This window comes from Triturus cristatus, chromosome 1_2 (genome assembly GCF_964204655.1).
Source record: "Triturus cristatus chromosome 1_2, aTriCri1.1, whole genome shotgun sequence".
Taxonomy (NCBI): Eukaryota; Metazoa; Chordata; class Amphibia; order Caudata; family Salamandridae; genus Triturus; species Triturus cristatus.
This window is the reverse complement of record NC_140580.1, coordinates 269,187,794-269,213,108: the sequence shown is the minus strand read 5'-3', so window position 1 is coordinate 269,213,108 and position 25,315 is coordinate 269,187,794. Positions and strand designations below refer to the sequence as shown.

At 45.1% G+C, this 25,315-nt stretch overlaps 1 long non-coding RNA gene across 1 annotated transcript in view; it reads left to right on the top strand.

The window, feature by feature from the left end:
- Window positions 1-324: 324 nt before the first annotated feature.
- The window catches only part of LOC146867145 (uncharacterized), a 1,035,764-nt gene continuing 1,010,773 nt past the window's right edge, over window positions 325-25,315 (top strand). The window contains exon 1 of the long non-coding RNA XR_014961085.1: window positions 325-482. This is a non-coding gene — a long non-coding RNA (uncharacterized LOC146867145). The remainder of the gene's footprint in view (window positions 483-25,315) is intronic.

The following is a 25,315-nucleotide window of genomic DNA, read 5'->3' as shown; positions in this document are numbered from 1 at the left end:
TTAGTTAATGGCTGAATTATGTTAGAGTGGGTTGAAAAATATTTTAGTCAGTCGTGCACACCTGTGTGCGCGGTGTGAGTCGGGAACCTGCCATGTTTGACAGCAGCAGCGCAGCGGTACCACAAATGAATGGATCCGCTGCAGCACGCATTCCGTCCAGCCTCTTTCTGGCAAACCCTGGAGCACAGCAGCAGATTCGAGCAGGAGATTTAACACGTGCGCGCTCAGCTGCCTCCCTTCTTGTTTATTGCTAAAGCGTGCTTTTCTCTCCACTCTTTCACTGGTCCAGCAGAGCATTTGCAAAACAAGCAAGCAAGCTGTGTGGCTGTGGATGATTCCAGAGCCATTCTAATGAAGTGGGAGGAGGAGCACGGCATTGGCTGGCGGCAACGCTTTCGTGAAGTCAGGACATTGCCAGGGAGCAACGGAGCGGCACACTGGGACGTGTTTTCGAGGCAAGGACACCGGATTACATTTGGAAGGTAAGACTAGTGCCCTTTTTGTGTTAACTTGTGAAGCATTCAATATGTGTCAGCGTGGCCTGTCATTGTTTACCTGCAGTGAGAGTTTTGCCATTATAATGCGCCTGTCAATAGTTACTGAGAAAACAACTTTAGTGTTATGAATCGGGCTGAGCCTTTTACATACATTCTGCCCCTTCTCCGGTTACTTAATATGCGCATACCATCTGCTTAAAGGGTAAAATGGCAGCAGGTGCAGTGTGCCTCGATAGCTGTTCGCTGCTTTATAAACTGTTATGTGTGAGAAGGTGTATTTTTCCCAGCCAGGTGTCATTTTCTTGAAGGATGGTTTTTGCAGCACAGCACTGTGCACTGCCCGCTGTGCTGCTGAGACTGGGCGCGCGGCAGTAATTGAGGATGCTAGGAAACCTTCAGTTCTTCTTGAAAGGGCGGGCTGCAGAACTCCCTTCACGGTGGCAGGTTATCATTTTATTGCAGAGACGGCAGTGCACGCGCGACAGGATCACAGGGGGAAACAAAACGCACTTCCCTCGGCATTTATAGCACAGGCTGGTGCTTCTCAGACTGCAGAGAAAGGCCTGATACGTCGTGGCCAGAACCAGGGCTTGTGAAGCGGCGCCTGTCGTCAACATTTCTGTTTGAGGTTTACGTGACCTCGCGGTTTTTTTTGTTTTTGTGTTCAGACTATTTTATTGAGTAAGATCCAACAGCAATAGAGTACATTCAGAAAAAAGTGCCGTAACTGTACGGAATAAATGCTATACCTTTACCATATTACAGCAACATCAATAACTTACATAAATTGTAGGAATATAAGTGAGGAATAATCACGGATAAAAGAAAATGATAAAGGCTTCTAGTATACAATTCAAAGTAAATCCGACTCTTAATCTATGCATTATGTTGTATTCAAAGTATTAATATGGGAGTCAGGAGTACGCCATATGGTAGTTGTAAGCATGGAAGAGGTGCCAAAGGGAGGAAGCAAAAACGAGTAGCCATGTCTAAGAGAAATTATCGAGTCCCACCAAGCATGAACAGATAGTAAACTAGCATCTTTACAATTTGAGGTGATTGATTTTACAGTTGCAGACAGCAGAAAGTCAAATAACTTACAAGCATCAGGGGAAATTGCGTAGGGAAGTGCATAAGACTTACATACAATGATGGTGAATAAAAATGGGAAATGAAATGTGAAAATCTTTTCAATGATTTCTTAAATTCCTTCCAAGAATGGAAAACAATAGAGCACTCATAAAGTATGTGTATAATAGAACCTAATGAAGATTTACAATGGCAACACTTTGGTGTGCCAAGTGATTTAGCTTTAAACATTTAATCTGGGGACCATACAAAATTAGTATAAAGAAACACATTAGTTTGTAAAAGTGAAGCTTGGAAAAAGTTAGTAATACTTCCTATCCAAACAGATTTCCATTGATCAGGTGTTAGCGGAGTTTCTAAGGGAGAGTTCCATTTAGTCACCTGGAGAAAAAATAGGGGGGATGCTGGTAAAAAGTTTCTTATATACTTTGTGACCTCGATTCTTGAAATTCATAGAAATTGTGTGATTCCTTGGATTCTTGTTATGTGAAACTCAATGCTCTCTAAGCATGGGTTGTAGCGTGTATTAAAATGCTTTACTGCATTGGGATTCTTATGCAGTTCTGAGGTACCTTAAAAAGCAGTAGAGTGGAGCAATGGCCCGTTAAACATCTGTTTGACAAAACAAAAACTATTAAAAAAAACTTACCTCTTTATGGTTGCCATGCTTCTCTTTCTGATGAGTCCCGGAAGGAGGTGCACACAGGCTCCCCTAAGCCTATCACAACGCTGCAATGCAGTGTTGTGATTGGTCTGAGCACCGTGGTTCGGCGCTCAGATGGGGACAGGGACAGCCTTGTGGGGAAGATGCAAAATGTGCACACTTGGAGAGTGCCACCACTCCTCTCTCTGTGACACCAGCCCCGCCCGCCCTCACCCAGCCCAGCAACAACAAAAAATAAAATGATAATAACTATGTTATTATCATTTTATTTTTCCTTTTTTCACTGTTCAGAGAGCAGTGGGGCGACGTTCCTCCAGCCTTAGTGGAGGAGCCGCCCCATCATTTTTATTATATTTATAAATGCTTTTCACTTTTCAGTTAACTGCTTCAAAGCACAACAAGAGGTGTGTATTTGATACTGTTTCTTCAAAATAGTTTTGGAACATGGAAGATTACTTAGCCAGCGTAGTCTGTAGGCACATCTAGATTTCACAATTGGTTGATGCCTTTGAAAATCAGAGATATGAGCAAAGTTTACCTGATGTGTGTCTGACTCTGCCTCAGCCCCATCTGTGTTTCATTCCTCTTGTACAAGATTACTGATTATTAAATTTAATCCACTGATGCTTTTTTGGGAGGCAGGTCCGCCTTTTGTTACTGATACATACATTTATTCCCAGAATGACAGGAAAGTATATATTGATGTATGATTCTTAATTGTGTAAGACTTTTAAAATGTTACCTCATAATGGAATCTTTAATGATTATCCTTTTCTTTCATTCGTATCCCATCTCTGAAGAAAGGCTTCCAACACAACTGGATTTGTACTAAAACAGGAGACATATAAATATTCTAAAGGTGCCTTTAATCACGTTTCATGATTATGGAACAGTCTAGTTCACTTACAGTCTCCTCCTGAGTGAGCCTGGGTATCTAAACAACTTCTAAACATACTGCAAGGAATCGACCAGGCATACTAAGGAGGGAGGGTGAGCCACGACATTTATACATGCTAAGTCCGAGCACTCATAGCAACCTTTCCATGGCAATCCCACAGAGATGAGCCAAAGACGCCCCGAAAATCTCATTTTCATCCTTAGATAGTGTGAATATAGCAGATGACGTAATCTGAGGCCCATTTAAAGATAACAAGTGAAATAAACAATGCAGTTAAAAGAATAAAGAACTTAATCAGCAAATCGAGCTCATAAAAAACTTATTAGTTGACTACATTAAAATACCAAATTTAAAAATTCACGAAAATTAATAAATGTATGTATCATCCTTTCATCCTGGGCTATGCCAAAGTTAGGCTGTTTTTGTGTGCAAATTCACCTACAGTATGAGTTTTTCTGTTCATGAATAAAGTTAAACCTTAGGAATTCGCTTCTTGTGGCGCTCGAATGTCACCTGTGGAATGGGTTCTAAAACTTCATCCAAAAATGGTACAATGAAGTTGAACACACAGGCTGGGTCGCTGCCATGAAAAACAACAAAAACCTCCAGTTGATGGAAGATGACTTGACAGGAGATGTTGCATAAGTCTTGAGATGCCCTGGATGTGTCTCATGGTTGGTTCTTCATTAGTGGGGCTGACAGATTTTTTAGGTCTCGCTGAGCCCAGCGCATGCGCTGGCTCGGAGAGACATTTTGTATGTGGGATTTTTAAAGTGCTGCCTGTGGCCTAAAGCTTGAGTGCACGCGAGCGTGCACGCGTGCAGCTGCCAATCACTTCTGCGCGCGCACCACTCGCGTGCTTGCCACACAGCGCGTCCCGTCCTCACGATCGCGATCACTTTTGCTTTGATCGCGATCGCTATTACTTTCGCTTTCACGGCCGCGCGGCCGTTATTTTACGGCCGCGCGGCCAATGCTTGTTTTGTTCTTCTCTTTCGAGCCATAGACAGGTTAGTTCATGTTTTTTAATTCTCTGTTCTGTCAAATCCCTTAACTCTGGGCTTATGCAGTGCTCTACCCTACTATCTTTAATTTGTACATCATCCCGCTGGCTAACCTTATGGAGTCCTCCGGTTCTAGGGTAGTCCTTCGGTCTTAGATATTTTTCTCCTTCTCATAAGCGGATGGTACACAGATCACTTTGGAACATTATTGTTATTGATTTACATCATGTTGCCTTTTCTGACGCTTGCATATACACGAATCCCCCTTTCAATCGGCAGTTCTTTTACTGCCAATACGCCTTCCCTTTTGAACCAATTCAGCACGTTTAGTTTGCAAATACCGGAAAATCGTCAATCTCTTAATCTAATTTTAATTTTTTTAGTTATTACCGCGTCTACGCACGTCTATTTTTGGCACCCTTGAGATGCCCAGTGTTCCAGGAACACATTCTGTGGAGTGCGACAATAGCGAGATGTGTTTTAATGTAGTTTTTGTTTAAAAAAAAAAAAAAAAACGTTAATTTTGTTTGTAGTTTTTCTTTGGCTGTCCGACTTTGTTTACAAGAAAACTGTACTTGTTACACTAAGGAATCTTATTTTTGCATTTTATGTTTATTTGGGTTGTATTAACTGTCAGATCATTTTTTCTCACTTGTCCATAAATCCACTGCTTTATCCCTGTTCTTGTAAATTAACCCGTATTTCACTGCACTCAGCCAGAACGTATGCTGGAGCCGTATGATGTTGAAACGAATGGCAACATTGTTCGTGCCTCCATCTGCGGTTTGGACAAATGAGTGTTCTAGATGCAAGTTTATTTTTAGGCCTTCCCTTTTAGCAGAGGGTCACAGTGACTCACTTGGTTTGCCTGCGACTTAGGTCCGATCTGCAAGGGAATCGCGTACATCGAAACAACTGATCAGACCGTATTCTAGTATGATTTACAGAACTGAAACTTATCTTTCGGTTTATTTATCATGCTAGGTGATGGGACTTTAGTAAGGAATTTTCTTTAAATTTTTCTACTCCGTGACCCGTCTTTAATTTTAGGAAGCATGCTCTTATGCTAATGTTTTTAAGATGACGGGCATATCCCCCCTTGTCAGTGCTCCTCTATTAACTGTGCTGGACTTGAGTGAGAGCAAGCCTTTGAGTGGCAGATTGCCAGTTTGTTCAATCTGCAGTGAGCTTGAATAAGTACCTATCCTATCAAAAGCAAAGTATAGGCCTAGTGCAAGTTTTCTGCCGTAGCAATCCTACTTTACTGATTCCATTTCACACCACCTCGCCCAAGATACTCTCTGCAGGCATTAAAACAGGACTATAGAGATGTGTGCCTTCAGGGTGCCAGATGACACTGAAAGAAATGTTCCAAAGTAATTGCTTACCCGGGGGGGGGGCATTGAGTTCCACATGGGACTTTGCTAAATATATTTCCATGTAGTATATATCTTAAAAGTTGATACTTTATTTTCATATTTATAGCAGCAGTTTGCAGAGTCAAATTTCAAGTTAATTGTTTCTAGGAGTTGTTCAAAAAGTGTGTTTATGGATTTGAACATTAATATTGTAATTTGTCTATGACCAAGTAAAGTAAATTTAGCCAACTCTTTGTTGGTAGCTCGGGTAGTGCAACCACCTGTCTAGCATAGTCCTCTGACTCCGAGGCATTCACTCCACCTACATAGGGGATAGTATCTGATGCAAAGTTATTGATATTCTCTTTGATTATTGTAATGCCTACTTTAAAAACAGTTGACCATGCTGCACAGAATATTTTGAAATGAGCCCAGAGTGATTAATGCTTTTGGTGTCTGTCAAGAATTTGGGTCTCTTCCCTAGGATTAAAAGCCAAACATTACCCTGAGAAGTTGTCTGATTTGGGTGGGGGTCCCAAAGGCTGCTGAGGACTCTGATCCCAGTGAATTTCTTTTTTGTATTGTTCTTGAGGTGCACAGACAAATGAAGGGTCCTTGTCCTACAAAGCAGGGGGCTACAAAGATTGATTCAGTCATGGCCAGGATCGTTAGATGAGTTTCAGGCACTTTGCTGCCACCGTTATCACCAGCATTGGCAATGCCAACCGGTCTCCCCATTACATGCAAACAAGACCGATGTGCTTTGCCAATGCTTGTTTATAGTAGTATCTCAAGATCAAAGTTGTATCTTCCATATTTCTGCTGCAATGTGTCTACTTAACACTAAGTGGTACTGAAATACAACAAACTAGTGTTTAAACCTGGCTCTGTCATTGCTGTGTCTGGAGTAAGAAGAATGAAGTATCCACGGGCAGCATAACCAACAAGCATTTGCAATGCAATAGGTCTCGCATTTACTCGAGTTTAAGCTATTGGCATTGTAAATGAATGCCTTTTATTTATGTTGTTAAAACAAAAAGTAAAAGGCATTGTTATTTGCAATGTCAATAGCTGAAACTCGCGTAGATGCGAGACCTATTGCATTGCAAATGCTTGTTTTCTGTTACCAATAGGCAGGACCAATAGGCTGAGCACGGGTCCATGGCCTTAGTGGTAACAGGCAGGAACACATGGTGGAGAAGTTTGCAGACATAGGACAACTCTGATTGTGCTAAGGTACTCGTGAAGGCTGGGGTCAGCTGCAGCTTCTCCTGATCGATTGGTGACATTTTATGATGGCTATTCAGCATTATTAAATACCCACAAGTGTCACAACTACGAATGTGTCCGACTTTTCCACACCTCTCAAAATTTACCAGGCAAGTATCTGCGGGGCAAACCTGCTGATTTTACTAGGTTAATAGCAGGACATGCCGATTTTGGTGCAGAAAGCACTACAATCTTTGTTATTCCTCGTTGCAAAGAGGAAAACGAGGTGATTTTTTTTGCACCTGTTAAATTTAGGGCCCCAGGTGTCGATATTTAACAAGTATGATAAATAGCGCCTGTCGCTTTGGCCAGCTCGTAATCGGGACTCTTCCCGTAATCGTAGGATTGGACTTTTAAAGTAGAAGACTAGTACATTTTTATCAACAGAGCACAAAGTTGTAATGGTTTTTCTCTCTACATGTTATTGACGTTTTTATAAAAAAAAAAAAAGACTTTTTAACTGACTTTATCAAAGTTATAAAATAAAAAACTGTAGAGAAAATTTCTGCTTACAGTGAGTTTGTGGGAAAAAATGTAAAATAACATTTTTAGTTGGAGGTTTCTCCCACAAAGTGTTTTTTTAATCATCGTTTTGTTGTACAAAACTAGTTTTGCGAGGGAATATTGGTGAAGCAGAAAGGTTTGGCAAACTAGATGTTATCTGTTATGGGAAACCAGCGAGAAACGACCCTCTTGCATGACGCTGAACATTTACCAAGTGTTCACCTAGATTGTAAAATACTATGTGTAATTGTAGTAAGCTTGTTTGTAATTGAGCTTAATGTTATCGTTTGTATAAGCTTGACATATGTTCGTCACTTCCCCTGAGTTCCCTTAAAAGGAAACACCCAATAATGGAAGATTTCAAGTTCAACATACTTATAACGATCAAAGAAGGGACATCTCTCTACTTTCAGAGAACTTGTTTGTACTAAAGGAGCACTTGAAGCGTGTCTCTCTTGAAAATAATGTACATTAGTGATTGTAAAGCTGAAGGAAACGATTCCAGAATTCGAAAAGGATATGAAGTAGAGCGAGCTTAGCATTACGTCCCTGTAAAATAAAGTAACTACACTATGTAAACATAGTTCTAGAACCCCAGGGATGATTAATATTTAAAGACGTGTTAAATATTTTACACCTTCTCCTTAATATCACTTTACCTCACATTGAACGATACAGGCTGTCAGTGTTTTTTTAAGGCGAGGGAAACAGGAGCAAGTTTTTCAGACCTACGCATAAGCCCATGGGTTTCAAAACATTTCAGGAAAAAACGAGCACAGCAATTTTGAGTGCTCTCTTACTAACAGATGTTCAACATATATTGCTTGCACAACCTGCGGCAAAGTTAAAAAGCACTGGGAATGCAATAGGTCTTGCATTTCGTTGGGTTAGACCATTTGGCATTGCAAATGACGTGTGTTATGCAGTGTATGTATGTGGTGTGTATTGAATGATGTGGGTTGGATTGGAATTGTTAGTGTTGGAATTGTGTGGTGTAGAGTGAATTTGTGTAGTAAAATTATACGGCATAGTGTACAATGGAAATGTGTGGTTAATAATTATGTGATATTGAGTGTACTGGAATTATGTGGAGTGGGATTGTGTGTTATGGAGTGTAATTATGTGGAATGCTTTTCTGTAGTGGAGTTGAATAATGTGGTGTGCTTGTGAATTTTGTGGCATTATGTTGAATTCTGTGGTGTGGATTGGATGTATGTGGTGTATGTGTAATTGTGCTGAGTTAAATCATGTGGTTTGGTGTTGAATCATGTGGTGTGGATTGGTAATGTATGAAGTTGAGTTGTGTGGTGTGGAACTTTGTGGATAGCTTTGCATTTTTGGTGATGAAAAAATAAAAGTAGGAACTAAGCTCGTGATCGGTGTTTTTCGGTTAATGAAAAAAGCTTGGTAAATGCATTAGTTTTCACCTATGTGATTAATACGTTTTTTTGGGTTGTAAATTTGAGCTTGGTGAGCAGTTGTGCACTATAGGTTGCTGAAACTTCGCAAAAGTGTTATGACTTGTTTATTGAGGAAAGGCAATATGTGCAGTAATGGTGTTTTTCACACATTTATGGATTTGCCGCATTTGCCACATAATCCGTCCTCAGATGCATAATCTGCAGATGAAAAAAAGTTGCTAGCCCAAACGGTTCTAAAAATGACTGATAAAGCAGTAAAGTGTTGCCACGCAGTGGAATGCACTTTGCAAAAGTTGACTGGTCACCTTTCTATTGCTTACTTGGGTGTTGAACAGGTACTAATTAGCTGTGATCTATGCCCAGAGAGTGCAAACAAATGTAACAAGTGCTGGAGGTTAGCACAAGTTTAGAGACGGACACCTCCCCCAGCAAGCACATTCATCCTTGCTACATGATATGCTTAAAGTGCACTCCATCAGACAGCGGAAGAAAGCAAGGCTTTGAGTAAGAGTGTAATGTCTTGGATGTGGTATAACAGCCAGCACTGCAAGCTTTGGAGCTGGGGAAACATGTTCGAGTCTCAACGTCGGCTCAACATCTTGTGATTCTGTACAAATCACTTAATCTCCACATGCCAATCAAAAAAAAATGTGTCATCGTGTAATGTAACTGGTGCTCAAATAAAGTGCTCCAATACCTTCAGATCCATTTACGAAAAAAAGGTGGAAGTGATTTTTCAAGGGTTGCCGTGACACTAAGGGGTGGGTGACAGACATGTAAACAATCAGCTCAGCGCTTTGGGGTCCATTACACAGAAATAATGTTCCAAAAAAGCACAGCTTCAAAAACGACATGCAGTCGCAAACATACATTGATTACACAGTAAAAAGAAGCTCCAGCAATAAAAACAAGTCCGTCACACTGAGGCTTCTTGGGTTGTGACTTTGCAGTCTTTGGTGGGACTCTGTTTGCAGAATTTTTTATTTTCGGGCGGGCTTTGCTCCGCCGCATCCTCCCTTCATTGACTCTTCCCGTGGTTGTGCTAGCCCCGCTGCCTTCTCCCAGGACTACATCCCCCAGCAGCCCTGCTACCTGCGAGGTCGCCGCAGGCGCTGCAACTGGGCGCCAGGAGGCACATAAAGGTCAGGGCGGGGCCGAGGATCCTGTGGGACTCTGTTTGCAGAATTTTTTATTTTCGGCCGGGCTTTGCTCCGCCGCATCCTCCCTTCATTGACTCTTCCCGTGGTTGTGCTAGCCCCGCTGCCTTCTCCCAGGACTACATCCCCCAGCAGCCCTGCTACCTGCGAGGTCGCCGCAGGCGCTGCAACCGGGCGCCAGGAGGCCCATAAAGGTCAGGGCGGGGCCGATGATCCTGTGGGACTCTGTTTGCAGAATTTTTTATTTTCGGCCGGGCTTTGCTCCGCCGCATCCTCCCTTCATTGACTCTTCCCGTGGTTGTGCTAGCCCCGCTGCCTTCTCCCAGGACTACATCCCCCAGCAGCCCTGCTACCTGCGAGGTCGCCCCAGGCGCTGCAACCGGGCGCCAGGAGGCCCATGAAGGTCAGGGCGGGGCCGAGGATCCTGTGGGACTCTGTTTGCAGAATTTGTTATTTTCGGCCGGGCTTTGCTCCGCCGCATCCTCCCTTCATTGACTCTTCCCGTGGTTGTGCTAGCCCCGCTGCCTTCTCCCAGGACTACATCCCTCAGCAGCCCTGCTACCTGCGAGGTCACCGCAGGTGCTGCAACCGGGTGCCAGGAGGCCCATAAAGGTCAAGGCGGATCCTCGTCCCGCGGGATGCGCGCGGGCCGCGCCGGGCTAAGCCCGGGCAAAGGGCGGGCCGTCTGTGGCCGTCGGGGGCTGAAGGAGGCTGGACTGGGCCACTCCCTTTGGTCTCAATTTGTGATCCCGGCCAGCTAGGTACTATCATACTACTACTTGAAATCAGAAGCGCTAATAGGAAGATATATGTTTACCTGTTTATTTTGGTGTAGTCATATTGTAAATAATGAGTACCAGACTTAGTACGAGCAGGAAAACTGTGGCAGGGGGGGGTCTGTCAGTGGGACCTTAGATCAGTTTATTACAAGGGCTGCCTCAATGTTAGAACATGAAATTGTACTCACTGAGCGGCGCCTATCCTCTGAATTACAGAAGAAACGTTCCTCCTTGGGGGCCATCCAGCTAGCAACTACCCCATCCCATCACGGCACAGGTATAGAACAAATATGTGACATAGGTATCCCCCCACAATTACAAGACCTATCAGACTCACAAGAAAGAACTAGGGAACCTATCACTATAGACATCAGCATAAGATCGCTAACTGAAAGCTCTATCGAGGGGCAGCCACCAGCGATCGAGAGTAAGTCTATCACTAAGAAGAATAGCATAGTAAAAACACAAGGACCAGGGCCAGACTTCCCAACAAAAAGAAAGCGCGGTGGGAATAAGCAACAAGCATTTACAATGCAATAGGTCTCGCTTTTACGCGAGTTTGAGCTATTCACATTGCAAATAACAATGCCTTTTATTTGCGTTTTCGTTTTTCAAACATAAATAAAAGGCATTGTCATTTACAATGCCAATAGCTTAAACTCGCGTAAATGCGAGACCTATTGCATTGCAAATGCTTGTTCTAACATGCTGTGTTTTTGTTGAGCTGCGACCCATGCCTTTAAAGGTACTAGAACTCTACCCAGGTTTATCTCCCCTAATGAGGCAACAGAGATGTCTTTTATGCGACTTGCAATGCGGCGACATTAACTAGTTACGTTATAGCATATTTATAGCACTTCCAGATATAGCGCATCAACACCCTGGAGGCAGGGTGACAGAGTGCTTTACAGTAGAGAGCATTGATGAACATAGGGGTTAACTTAAGTGTAGGGGACGCCTTTGGCATATTGGCTGGCAACTGACCCACAGGGGGGTGAAATCCCCTCCCCAAATTGAAGTAGAGAGGTGTGCATGCCCCGTCATTTGTAGTGGCACAGCTTCCAAGCAGCCTAATGGCTCACGTGACACTTCCTGCCACGTTGCATTCTGGAACTTGTAGTTTTGTGTCTCGGCCTTCCAACCGTGCCCATCCTCAGATCATGCACGCAGTGAAGTTGCCTCTAGTTCATTTGAAGTCAATGGTAGAAATAAATTCTCCCGATTTATGTTTTTAAAGCGTTGGTATATATGTGCTCTCCTTCAATTTTTGAAAGACCTGGGTATCTGTGAATTCAGAGAAGTAAGACTGCCTTTTCATACTCTCTTCATAAAGGGGCCCAGAGTCGGGTGGCAGAATAAAGTGCTCGAATGGACTGGCCCGACCCGACCACCGCACAAAGCAGCGTCACAGCCAATCCTGAGCTCAGCTCCGCGCTCTGGTTGATCACACTGAGACCCGGTCACCTCCCTCCCGGGCGCCTCTCCGCGCTGCTGCACCTACATCACACATGGGCAGCTAAGGCCACCTGCACATTCCCGGGTGACAGGGAGCGATGCTGGTAATGGAGGGTGGGTGTGCATTGAATGAGTGCGAGGTGTGCGTCTTGTGTGTGCTGATAAGCAGCGAGTGGGGGGAGGAGAGAGGAGTTGTGAAAAAGCAGCAGCGGGGAGAGAGGGCTGTAGTTGCCTGGAAGTGCGGACGTCACGGTGCATGATTTCCAAATACGCATTCAGCCTGCTGTCAGTTTAGTTCCGTTGCTCGCCCAACAGGGCAAGAAAACCAGCTCAGATGCCTTATGACTTCCTGGCCATATCACTGTAGGAACACTAGACAAGCATTGGCCGCACGCGCGCCTCGCGCTTAAAGTTTAAAAACAAACGAGAAAAAAGACAAGTTATTGCAAGGGGTGAACGGACACTCTCGCGAGAGAGGCCGTTATTAAACAAGAAAATAACTAAATACTTGCAAAGAAACGACACTCGCGCGGTACATGCAAGAGAGATCTCTGGAGATAAACAAACCAGTCCGCAGTTTCTCGAAGCCCACGTAAAATGTTCAGGGAGAAGCGGGAGATTGAAGTGTGACCACGTGCCACGCCACCTGAGCAGGATTCAAAACTCAATCACTATTTCGGTGTTCCACGTGTGCTTGTTAAAGACCTACGCGAGCGTGTCAAGATATTACAAACACAAAAAAGTAATAACTAAACCTCTAAAAGCAATCTAAACGGGAAAATAAGTTACTTCGCTGTTACTGAAATAAGCAAAAGATACAATTTAACCACATCATTAAACTTAACAAAATAGCAATGTAGCAGATTAGCGCGGAACCGCCAAATCCAACAAGCATTGGCCGCACGCGCGCCTCGCGCTTGAAGTTTAAAAAAAAAAAGAAAAACAAGCCCGGCGGAGCATGGCGCGCGCGCGCGCTTGGGGGCGGGGGAGCGGACCCTTTGAAGTGCTCCCAAAAGGTGGATTGCATGGCGGCACGATGCGCGTGATTGTGCGCGTGCTAGCCATGCAATCCGCTTTTTGGGAGCACTTTTGAAACCCGTATTCTATAGTCTCGCTTTGCAATCGCTTACGCAATAGCAAGGCGAGACCTAAAAAGGAAGTCGAGTTAAAACCCCAAACGTTGTCACAAGCCCCAGGATTACTAAAGACTCAGCAGAATGTAAATCTGATCTAGACAATCTGACAATCAGCTTCCATCAAGACCTAGTGAGAAATATAGAGCAACTGGTTAAGTCTTTACTATTACCTCTTGCTGAAAGGGTAAAGAGAATGGCGGAGGAATTGGGGTCTATTCAAGATATTAGTACTGTCAACACAAACCTACTGAGGGAACTATCAGTTAAAAGGTGCACCTCGAACCCCCCTGGCCCGGTGTCGGTGCCAGTGTTGAAACCAACTAATTTTGTCAATAGTGCTAAGCCGTCACCCTCTACCAATGAAATCATCTTGGCTACACAGAGTATGAATATAGTCCCCAGGGAGGTAAGAGACAGTGGGTCTCCAAATAAGCAAAGTAATGAACACAGTAAAACTGGCGTGAGATCCTATACGAATAAAAATCTAAAAGGATTCACTCAGCATATAGATCTTCCACCGGAGGCAGAACCTTATGTCATTATACTGACAGGGGTCCCAGAGCTATTAACGGAAAATTTTGAAGGTCACCAGAATCTCAAGAATAAGGTTATGCACTGGTTAAGAGTGAATAGGCCTTTACCCCCCAATATAGATGGTGAAATTCTACACGTTAGAAGGCTAGGCTGGGTGGGACAAAGACCTAAGGATGTACATGTGGACATTATTATTATCAACTTCAGGGATTACAGGGCGACAAATCATATTAGAGATTGGTACTCCGAGGGCCATGAGGGAGGTATATCCACTCATGACTTAAGTTATTTTTACCCAAAGGCCCTAGTAGGAAATCCTTTGAGACCAGGATATACAAACACCCGGACAACAATAGGCCCCACGTTTAATATTGCTACTTCCAATCGTTTTGCCTCTCTCTCTGGACTGGAGAGTGTAGATTGACCCTCTGCCCCACTCACCAGCAAACACATCCCCAAGGAGAAACTACTGACAGATGGAATTGGCTTAATGTCCTGGAATATAGCCGGCCTGTCCACCAAGTTTGACAATCATGAATGGAGGGAATACATAACCAGGTTTCATGTTATTTGTCTGCAGGAAACGTGGGTGGTAGATCATGACCCTTTCCAGTTAGAAGGTTATGGGTGTTTCGCCGTCCCCGCACAGAAACTTGCATCAGGTAGAGCAAAAGGAGGATTAATTATTTATGTGGACCTGCAACTGGAAGGAGTATGGACCAATCTGAATTGGAACTCGGACTATTTCCAAGCCCTAGGGCTCCAGATAAATAGATTAAGTATTATTTTGATCAACTTCTATAATGCCACAGCTTCGAGCAGGGAAGGTTCAATAATATGTGATCTATATAACCATCTGACCACTGAGATTGATCAGAGTAAATCAACAGTGGCCCCATGTGTAGTGCTAGTGGGCGATCTAAATTGCCATCTGTGTCCAAACTTAAAACCTAGCAAGGGTGAATGGTCTGGGTGCACTGTGACAAAGGGATTGCACCTCGAACACACCGAGCAGGGGAGGGAATTATAGAAAATCATGAAAATCCACACATTAAGACACACACTTGATCTGGTGGGTTTAGAAGAAGGAAGTGGGGTCACCCCAACATTTAAGGCAAGAGGATGTAGCTCCATCATAGATTTCATATTAGTTTCCAATATATTCCGGGATTGGATAAGAGGGGCTACTATTGATTGGAGTATATTTAGTGATCATAATCCGCTTGCTTTATGGATAAAAAATTGGTCCTTCCAGGAAGTAATGAGAGGTGTACAGACACGCAGCTTGGAAAAGGTAATGGACCAGGGGAGGCGTCTAAGATGGTCTAGAATAGACGGAGAGGCCTTTTATAAGTCCTTAACTGAGAAAGGCAAAAAAGAGATTGAGGTGTGCACCGACCCGCGTGCAGATGGCCTGGCCGTGACCAAAGCATTTGAAACAATGACCAGCTTAATAGACAGGTTGTTAAAATCTACTCGGCCTCAGAAACAAAATAATGCCCCGAGATGGTTCAACAAAGATTTCTCACGGGCACAGAAAGATCTTAAAGAAAGTCTGAAATCAAGACCCAGAGAAAAATTACGTATAGCACAGTGTAGGATTGCTTATAAAAAGGCTCTTAAATGCAGGAAATTTGCCCTACAGCTCCAAATGTGGGGAGATTTAAGGGAAGCAGCGGACAGGAGGGACATAAGTGCCTTCTGGACAATCATAAATAAACCCTGTTTTCAGGATATTGCAGCCCCGGCAGTTGGTACATCTATTCTCCCCGAGCACTGGTTTAATCATTTTAAAAGCTTATATAATTACTTAACGGAGAACCCACAGGTAGAGGAGCTGTGCCCTTGGCGGGCTGCTATTGAATTTACCCTTGAAGAAGTTACAGTGGGTATTCAGGGGCTAACACACAATAAAGCACCAGGTCCTGATGAGATTCCCCCAGACCTTTTTTTAAACAAGATAGAACTATGGGCTCCTATACTGACACGGGTAATTAATGTAGCCATTGCCGTAGGCATGCCACGGTCTTGGACATCGGCAATAATAGTGCCAATCTTTAAAAAAGGCAAAAAGGATGACCCGCAGTGTTACCGCCCCATATCCTTAATTGATGTGATGGCGAAAGTCCTGGGTAGAGTAATTTTAAACCGTTTGTTAGACTGGGCAGAAGAACATCACATTATCTCAGACCTCCAATACGGATTTAGGACTGGTAGATCAACAACCGACCAGTGCCTGAATCTCTACTTATTAGTGGCCAAATACACCCAAGCAAGCGACCAAGCAGTATATTTGGGGTTTATGGATCTCTCGGCCGCATTTGATCGCGTGAACAGAGAGAAATGATGGGGCCTTATGATTAGATTAGGGGTAGATCCAGACCTAGTAAACATCTTGAGAGCACTCCATTGAAACACCTCCGCCAAAGTACGTTTTAACCTGGCTGGTGATACTACCGCACCTTTTTGTTGCACCAGTGGAATGCGACAGGGCTGTATATTGGCTCCGTTCCTGTTCTCTCTGTATATAAATGAATTGGAACAGGCATTATGCAAGCTGAACGTAGATACTCCAAAGGTGGGCCCCCGCTCTATCCCGGTGTTGTTATACGCCGATGACGCGGTCCTATTGGCACGAACACCGAAAGGCCCGCAGTGTCTAATAGACGGTTTTGTTGATTTTATGGACACACTAGACCTGTCAGCCAATTTATCCAAATCTTATGTTTTGCTAGCAGGAACTAAACCTTGTAAAAAAAATTCCTATAGAATAGGCACACATACATTAGAACAAGTGAAAGCCTTCTCTTATTTAGGTCTTTTATTTGACGGGCTTTTAAATTTAAAATTTTTAATTGAAGAATGGAGCACAAAATTGGTCTCGTCATCTGGGGCTATAATGAATTACGGACGTAGGCTGGGTTGGTGGTCACCAGAACAGGTCATGCACCTGTATGGCTCCATTTGCTGCTCTAAAGTAATGTATGGAGCAGAGGTTTGGGGCTTTGCCGGGATTCGGCAAATACAGACTGTGGAAAATAAATTCTTGAGAAAGATACTCAAAACCCCTCAAAGTTCTCCGGCCCACATTATTAATGCCGAACTAGGGAGGCCATACATCGAGGACCTGATCAAGACCAGACCTATTATGGATTGGCTTAGGATCTGGACCAACACTGATGCAGACCTAAGCAGGCAAATTATCAGAGATTGCATAGGCAGGGATAAGGGGATGTGTATCCCGTGGTTCAAATATGTAAAAACCACCCTGGAGGGAATAGGATGCATGGATCTCTTCACCAACCCCACCATAATTATTTCCCAAGACAAGAATAGAATCAAGAGTTTGCTCCTGGCAAAGGCTGTTGAGCGTAGAGCCTACATTGAAGGTAGAAAGCCCACAGTTTGCGCTTATAGCATGGTAAAGACAGTAGATGGCATGGAACCATACCTTACTCTTATGCATAATGCTCAAAATAGGTTCTTATTTACTCATTTTAGGCTCAACCTAATACATCATTCATTGGCGGACCCTTCTGGTTTTACCGCTACAGTTGAGCAGAAGGGTACCTGCGGCTGCGATAATAAATCTCCGCAGGATACCCTTCATTTTGTTTTATTATGCCCTTTTTATTCTTTTCCTAGGCGTCGCTTCCTAGTAAGAATATTAAAAAACGGCAAGTTCAGACAAGTCAAGGTTGCCTTATTATATCTACAAAGGGCTGAGAACCCACTGACCCTTGTATGTATAATACATTTTTTAAGGGTGGCTTTTAGATTAAGAAACACTAGAGAGTAGTTTGGATTAAAAAGGGCTGAATGTATTTAATGAAAATGTTTTAATCTGTAAATGCATTGAATTTTTTGTCCTTTTTGTATTTTTTATGATATTTGTTAGATATCGAATAATGGTTTGGATATATAATTCATGTTTCTTACTGCCACAACTCTTACATTATGAAAGGTGTAAGAGCTTGATTGTAACGTTTTTCTAACATGTATTAAGTCAAGATATATAATGCCGGATATGAACCTGGTTTTTAATCGATGATTATATATTCTTCTTAATCATGTAATTCCGATGTGATTGGATTTTTGATAACCATATTTGATAAAATTGTGCTTTTATGATTTACGTCCTGAATCGAATAAAGCTTATTTTGAATTTGAATTTGACTTTGCAGTAGACACCTCCAGCAGCCATAGAGCACAGTTCCTATGAGAGGGGGGCTGCGTTCGGAGGGGTTTGCGAGGTGTGGTTAAGAAAAGATCTTCAAACTCGCACCCCCGATTGTATTGGACTGGGAATGCTTGGAACACAGTGGCTGCAATGTTACTAAACAACTCTAGCACTATACGCTGTTCAAAAACGAAAGCAAAGCATTTGAAGGCACAATAGCTTACCCATTGAATTTTATGCAGCTACTCTGTAGTTTATGCAATACCTTTGTGGGGCATAACACTCAGAAGTATGGCAATTACAAGATGGTGCATTTTACAATCCACCCATTCATTAGAGCACTTGCAAATATATAGCAAGAGCCCTCTAAAAGATTTATTTCTGCACACATCAGCAGCCATCTCCTGTAATTTCGAGTGCTGGAGGCCAGTGCAGGTTTAGAAATGGACACCGCCCCCAGCAGGAACATGCATCCTTGCTACACCTCTGACTGATGTGCTTAAAGCACCCCCCCGTCAGACAGCTGAAGAAAGCAAGGCTTGGAGTAAGAGTGCAATGGCTTGGATGTGGTGTAATGGCTAGAGCTGTCAACTTGGGAGCTGGGGAACCAGGTTTGAGTCTCGGTTCAGCATCCTGTGATTTTGGGCAAATCACTTAATCTCTCCATGCCTACCCAAAAAGTGAATATGTGTCAGTGTGTAATGTAACTGGTGCTCAAATAAAGCACTCCAATGTCTTCAAATCCATTGCTCTGTCTAAAAAAACAAATGAAAAGTGGGACGGTCTCTATGTGCAGCCAATTATAGACAAAGCAAATGAAAAGTGGGATGAACTAAGGAAAACAAGCAGCGAAATCAAATGAAAAATGGGGTAAGCTAATGAGAACAAGAAGTGACAGGCGGAAAGTAACAATTTAAAAAAAAAGAGTTCTCCTACACTATAGGATTACAGCAGGTCTTGCAGGCAGCACATGCGCGCTGCCAACGCTAGACTTTAAAAACAATTGTAAGAACTGTTTCAGGGGACAAAATGGAGACCGGGCAATGGGGCTTCACGCGGGTCAGTCCTACTACAGCGCTGCAAAGTGGGCCTTGTACAACCCTTTCTACACTTGACTCTTAAGGTGAAAAGGGCGAGCAGTCACAAGCCTCTCAGAGAAGTAATATAGGGTGCAAGTGCTCAGAACTCAACAATCATCCAACAGACATTCCCTATAGTCGCTCGGCAGTCTCTAGCAGAGGCAGGAATTAGACTCATGTTCACATAATGTTCCCCACAAGTGTAAATGTGCAGTCAGTAACTTTGAGCGCAGCCCTGTTGTGGTTGTGGGCAGAATCAGTCACATCTTTGTGCTTGAGTGAGGCCATTACAGTTCTCTGTCCTGAACACAGGCAGGGACCCGCAGTACTTGCTTGTTGTTTTCTCGTTCGAGAAGGAGGTCTAGTGCATGCTGTGGCCTCCTGGTGGAATAGATGAATACAGCTCAGCGGGTTTTGGCATAGGGAACCCGGCGCCTTTAGCAGTTGCATCTTTCATCTGTGATAATGCATGCTAATTCTACGGTAAGGCAATTTCCAGGGTAAGTGCAGACAAACGCTGTGGTGAAATAGTTGCGACTCTCGTCCAGGGTGATGCATCCAAAGGTGTGTGTTTCTGGTAGCTGCAACCGTCTGAGGTTGATCAGCGCTCCCTCATCAGCTTTCCAGCTTCTCACACTATTGGTGGTGGCAACTGCAAATCGTGTCCCACAGCAGTGGTTGGGAGATATATTGATGGTGGTATCAAAGTAGTCTTTGGGGTGCAGTTCTCAATGGGAACCACAGGAGGGGGTTCTAGGGACCCTTTTCAGCAATTGTTGCATTGGATGTACTCTCTTGGGCAGTGTGCTTTCTCTGGGTGTTCCCCAGACTAGGAATATGCTGGCCTTCTGCTTGATAATCTCTCCTCCTGCAGGGCCAGGAAAACTCCTTCCATCTGTCTGCATGCAGGCTTGCTCTCAAGCACCAGTCTGACCCTCAACCACTCCCATAGAAAGTGCAGACATGAGGTGATGTCTGTTCACCTCTTGAAGACTGGCTGAGAGGCAAACACCAGCCATGGTCTCCCTGCAGTCCTTTGTGTACTATGCAGAGCGCTTCCACCTTATGTTGTGAAGATCTTAGAACTGGAACAAGGTAGAGTGATTTAGATTCCACCTTTATACACATTTTCTAGACAGGATGTAGATCCTCTGTCTCGGGTTTCAGAACCTATTTTAGGTGTTTTTCTTTCAAGTGATTAAAATTATTTCAGGTCAAAGATAAAAAATTCAATTTCTCACGTTCTAAAAGGTTAAAATATGCATTTGACTAATATTTTGGGTCCTAAGTTTGACCCGCCTTCAAAAGCTAAACAGTTTTTTGTTTCTAACATTGCTGTATGAAAATTGCCAGAGTGGTATTGGCAAGGTGATGGAATAAAATATGTTCACCCTCTAACATCATATGACTAGATCAATGCATTTCTTGTTTTCATTTGCATGAAAATAATTAACAAAATTAAAGATAGAAATGGTTTAGGAAATTTGCTCATGCCTGGTGCTTTTTTTAATTTTATCATATTGATTAGGTTTTTGCACTTGGATGCTTATTTTATCCTGGCTGTTTTTTTCCTTCTCTCATCAGCTTTCATCTTGGATAAAGCCTTTCGTTAAGGTGTACAACATGTCATTCTCCATTGCTGGTTATTGTTTTTCCTTTCTGTTTGGTAATTTTCCTTCAGTTTATTTCTTTGCATACTCTGAAACGTGTACATTTTCTAAATAAAAGGTTTAAAATATATTTAACAATCTAATGCATAGTAAAAGTTGTAGTCTTGGGACATTTCAATTGAACCTGATTACCTTGGCTTGGGCAGTGACATAGAAATGCAAGCTTTGGCATAGCCAATAGGTCTCGCCTTTGGGACCTTATAAGTGTTTAGTTATCCAGCACAATATCCTTGGCGCAACAACATCAACTGTTGCATGGCTAAACACTTATAAAGTCCCAAAGGTGAGACCTATTGGCTATGCCAATGCTTGTTGTTACTGGGGGCTGGTTGTGCGGTAGTGTTGCTATATTGCACTCCAGTAACAAATGCAGCAGTGGGACTGGTCTGTCAAAATTGCCATGGCTGCTTTGAGTTCTCAATACGGCCCTGAATGGTGTCTAAGCCTACAAGCGTATGTTGGTTAGTCAATGGACAAAACCTCTCGGATGTTTCCATGTTGTTTGCATGTATGAAACAGCCATGTACTCTTGGGGCTGTAATTAGCGGGGTGCTCTTTCCGATAACTGTATCCAGCCTGCCTTCTGGTGTCCGTGCATAAAGATAAGCTGTTCTGCAGTCTGCAGATAGGAGCTGCTTCCAGGAATATTTACCAGGCCCTGTGTCTGACGCGGGAAGTCCCAACCTGTGAATTCCATTAATCACTTTTCTTTTGTTTTTATTGCATTCGGCCTTTACAGTAAAGGGAGATTACATGTATTGACTGAACAAAATGAGTAACTACATACATACAACCATAGCTGCTACAGGTCTTAGGTCCATGCGTGACTAGTAAGTCCAGTCCTGATGATTTTTTCTCAAAGATTTGTGACTTGTAGTCCTTGTGCTAAACTGGGTTCAGTAAAACTACAAGTCCCAGAATTCTAAAAAAAAATCAACATTGACCAAACTAGTCACACATGGACCTGGAACTTGGCAGCTATGTATAACACATACAGGGAATAGATTATTCACAAGAGAAAACCAGTATGGTAAAACCTAAGCACAGGAGTAATAGCCATGGAGTCTGGACCCTTTCCAGTCAGGGTTCCGCAGCAACCACCGCACTGAGACCACCCTCATCGCCGTCACCGACGACATCAGGACCCTGCTGGACAATGGCGAGACCGCAGCACTAATCCTCCTAGAACTCTCCGCTGCCTTCGACACCGTCTGCCACCGCATACTACGCGCATGCCTCCTCGCCGCAGGGATCCGAGACAAGGCGCTGAAATGGACCACCTCCTTCCTCTCCGGCAGAACCCAGAGCATCCGCCTCCCCCCATTCCGGTCCGAAGCCTCCGAGATCATCTGCGGCGTACCCCAGGGATCCTCCCTCAGCCCGACACTGTTCAACATTTACATGGCCCCGCTCGCACACGTCGCCCGACAGCACGACCTCAACATAATCCCCTACGCCGTCGACACTCAACTGATCCTCTCCCTCCACAAGGACGCCATCACCGCCAAAGTCAACCTCCACGAAGGAATGAAGGCCATCGCCGACTGGATGAAGACCAGCCGTCTGAAGCTGAACTCGGACAAGACGGAGGTCCTCATGCTCGGCTCCAGCTCTTCAGCCTGGGACGACTCCTGGTGGCCAACGGCACTGGGAGCAGCCCCGACACCCACCGACCACGCACCCAACCTGGGAATCATTCTCGACTCAACGCTCTCAATGACCAAGCAGGTCAACGCCGTCTCCTCCTCCTGCTTCAACACCCTCTGCAAGATCTACAGATGGATCCCGACAGATACAAGAAAGACAGTCACCCAGGCCCTCGTCAGCAGCAGACTCGACTACGGAAACGCCTCTACGCGGGAGCCCTGACCAAGCTCATCAAGCGACTACAACGCATCTAAAACGCCTCGGCACGACTGATCCTTGACGTACCATGCCACAGCCACATCACCCCCCACCTGAGAGACCTGCACTGGCTCCCCGTCAGCAAGAGGATATCCTTCAAGCTCCTCATCCACGCACACAAGGCACTCCACAAGACCGGCCCAGTCTACCTCAACTGACGTCTCTCCTTCTACATCCCCAACCGCCAGCTACGCTCTGCCGACCTCTCACTCGCCACCGTCCCACACATCCGGAGAACAACCACCGGCGGGAGATCCTTCTTCCACCTCGCCGCCAAGGCATGGAACACCCTCCCACTGAAACTATGACAGACCCAAGACCTGCTGACCTTCAGGAGGATGCTCAAGACCTGGCTGTTCGATCAGTAGCGCCCCCCCCCCCCCAGTGCCTTGAGACCCTCGCGGGTATGTAGGGCGCTTTACAAATGATTGATTGATTGATTCTTTTGTTTTTTTACTAACAAGGTTTGACCCCTGTGATTCAGAGTCTGCCATTATTCATGTGCAATTCGATGCATAGTCTCAAATATTCATTTTAAACTCATAATAGCAATGAGGTGGAAATTCTATGTGATTAAAATTATTAAAAGTAACTATTAATTTGGGTGTTGGGTGGAGAGTCTCGAAGGAGCTCAGATTAGCCCTACTGAGTGTGCCTGTTGACCTGCATTGTAATAGATGCCAAACTGCACTGCTCTGGATGGGGCTAGTAGCTGCTAAGAGATACGTAACCAAGGAATGGAATAGTGTTGTGGTGGTGGGGGGACGAGAGGGAGCATGGAGGAGGGGGGACCAGGGGCGAGCACTACATATGTTGATTGTAACATTGGTCCAGTCCAGTGGTGATTATCAGATAATGATGTTAGAAAGTTGAACTCCATGCACTTCACTGCTGTGATCATTGATATGTCTGGAACACAAACAATAAAATGCGTTATAAAAAAAAGTAACTATTAATTTATGCCATTTTTGTCTGTATGAATATGCTGTTTGTGACAGGAGCGATGTATTATCTGTAGGGCCACTGAAATAATGCGATTTTGCAGCTGCAGCGTTTTTTGCATGATTATGGATTTGCATTATTAATCCACCATCTGCTGCATAAATTAAAAATTACAACCCAGCTGGCGTTTAAAGCATCCCACTCAGCTGCAGTACACCTTCCATTCGGGTGCCCATGGTAGCCTTTCGCGGCTTGATCATATCCTTGTCCCTGCGGCCTATGCCGGGAGGGTGGGGGAGGTGCGCCATTTGGCGAGGGGCATTTCAGATCACTCCCCGCTCCTGTTGCACTTTGATGTCTTCCCGAGGGGGGAGGGCAGGGTAGCCCCGATCAACGCTTGGTACCTGCGCGACCCCACTATTCGCGCTGACTTGATTAAATCCTTGCAACGGTATTTCGAGGAGAATGTGGGGTCAGTCCTGTCGGCTATCTCCCTTTGGGAGGCTTTCAAGACAGTGCTGAGAGGGGAGGCCCTTTCCTTTATTTCCCATGCCCGGAGGCGCGCACAGGAGGAGGTGACCCGGGTGGAGGCTGAAATTACTGAATTGGAGGGTGATTTGGGGAGTGGGGTGACTGAGGCTGCGCTACACGTTCTGCACCTCAAGCAGGCGGCCTATAGGGCCCTCGTCACGGAGGCGGCCGGGGGCCTCAGCAAAGAGCAACAGGGGCGATTGTATGATGTGGGTGATAAGGCGGGCAAGTTGATTGCGTGGTTGGATAAGAAGGAGAGAGCGAGTCGTGTAGTCCCGCTGATTGAGAGGGCGGATGGCGTGCGTGTCACTGAGCCGGAAGGCATTGTTTCTTGCTTCGCGGATTATTTCCGCGAGGTATATTCCCCGGTTTCTACCTGCTCGGAGGAGGATTCCCATGCCCTGCTGCGTGACATCGCGCTCCCCTCCCTTTCTGTGGAGGACAGGGAGTTGCTGGATGCCGCCCCCACCTCGGACGAAATCGCCCTCGCCATCCGCTCGGTCGCTTCTGGCAAGGCCATGGGCCCGAACGGCATTCCTATCGAGTTATACAAGCTGCGACCGGATGTACTGGCACCCCACCTCCGCGCGATGTTTCTTGCGGCCCACTCGCGGGGCTCCCTCCCGCCGGACCAGCGTCTGGCTACCATCGTGGTTATCCACAAGGAGGGGAGGCCTCGAGACCGAGTCACATCCTATCGGCCTATCTCGCTCTTGAATGCGGAGCCTAAAATCCTCGCCAAGGTGCTCGCCAACCGGCTGGTCAGCGTGGTGGGCGACCTGGTCCACCAAGACCAGTCCGGCTTTATTCCCCATCGCAATACGGCTCTTAATCTACGACGCCTGCACGGCGTGCTAGCGCGTGTTCCGTTCGTGCGGGAGCCGGCCATCTTGGCGTCTTTGGACGCCACCATGGCGTTCGACACACTCGAGTGGCCGTACATCTGGGCGATGCTGGCGAAGTTCGGCTTCGGGCCGGGTTTCGTCAGCTGGGTCAAATTGTTGTACTCGGACCCACTTGCGCAGGTGGTGGTGAATGGTCGAGTCTCGGCCCCATTCGTGCTGGGACGGGGCACGCGACAGGGTTGCCCCCTGTCGCCGCTCCTGTTCGCACTGGCCTTGGAACCTCTGGCGGAGTGGCTGCGGTGGCACCCTTCTATCCGAGGTCTCCGTTGGACCCCCGAGTATGAGGACCGCGTGTCTCTCTATGCAGACGACATCCTTTTGTATTTAGCCTCCCCGCG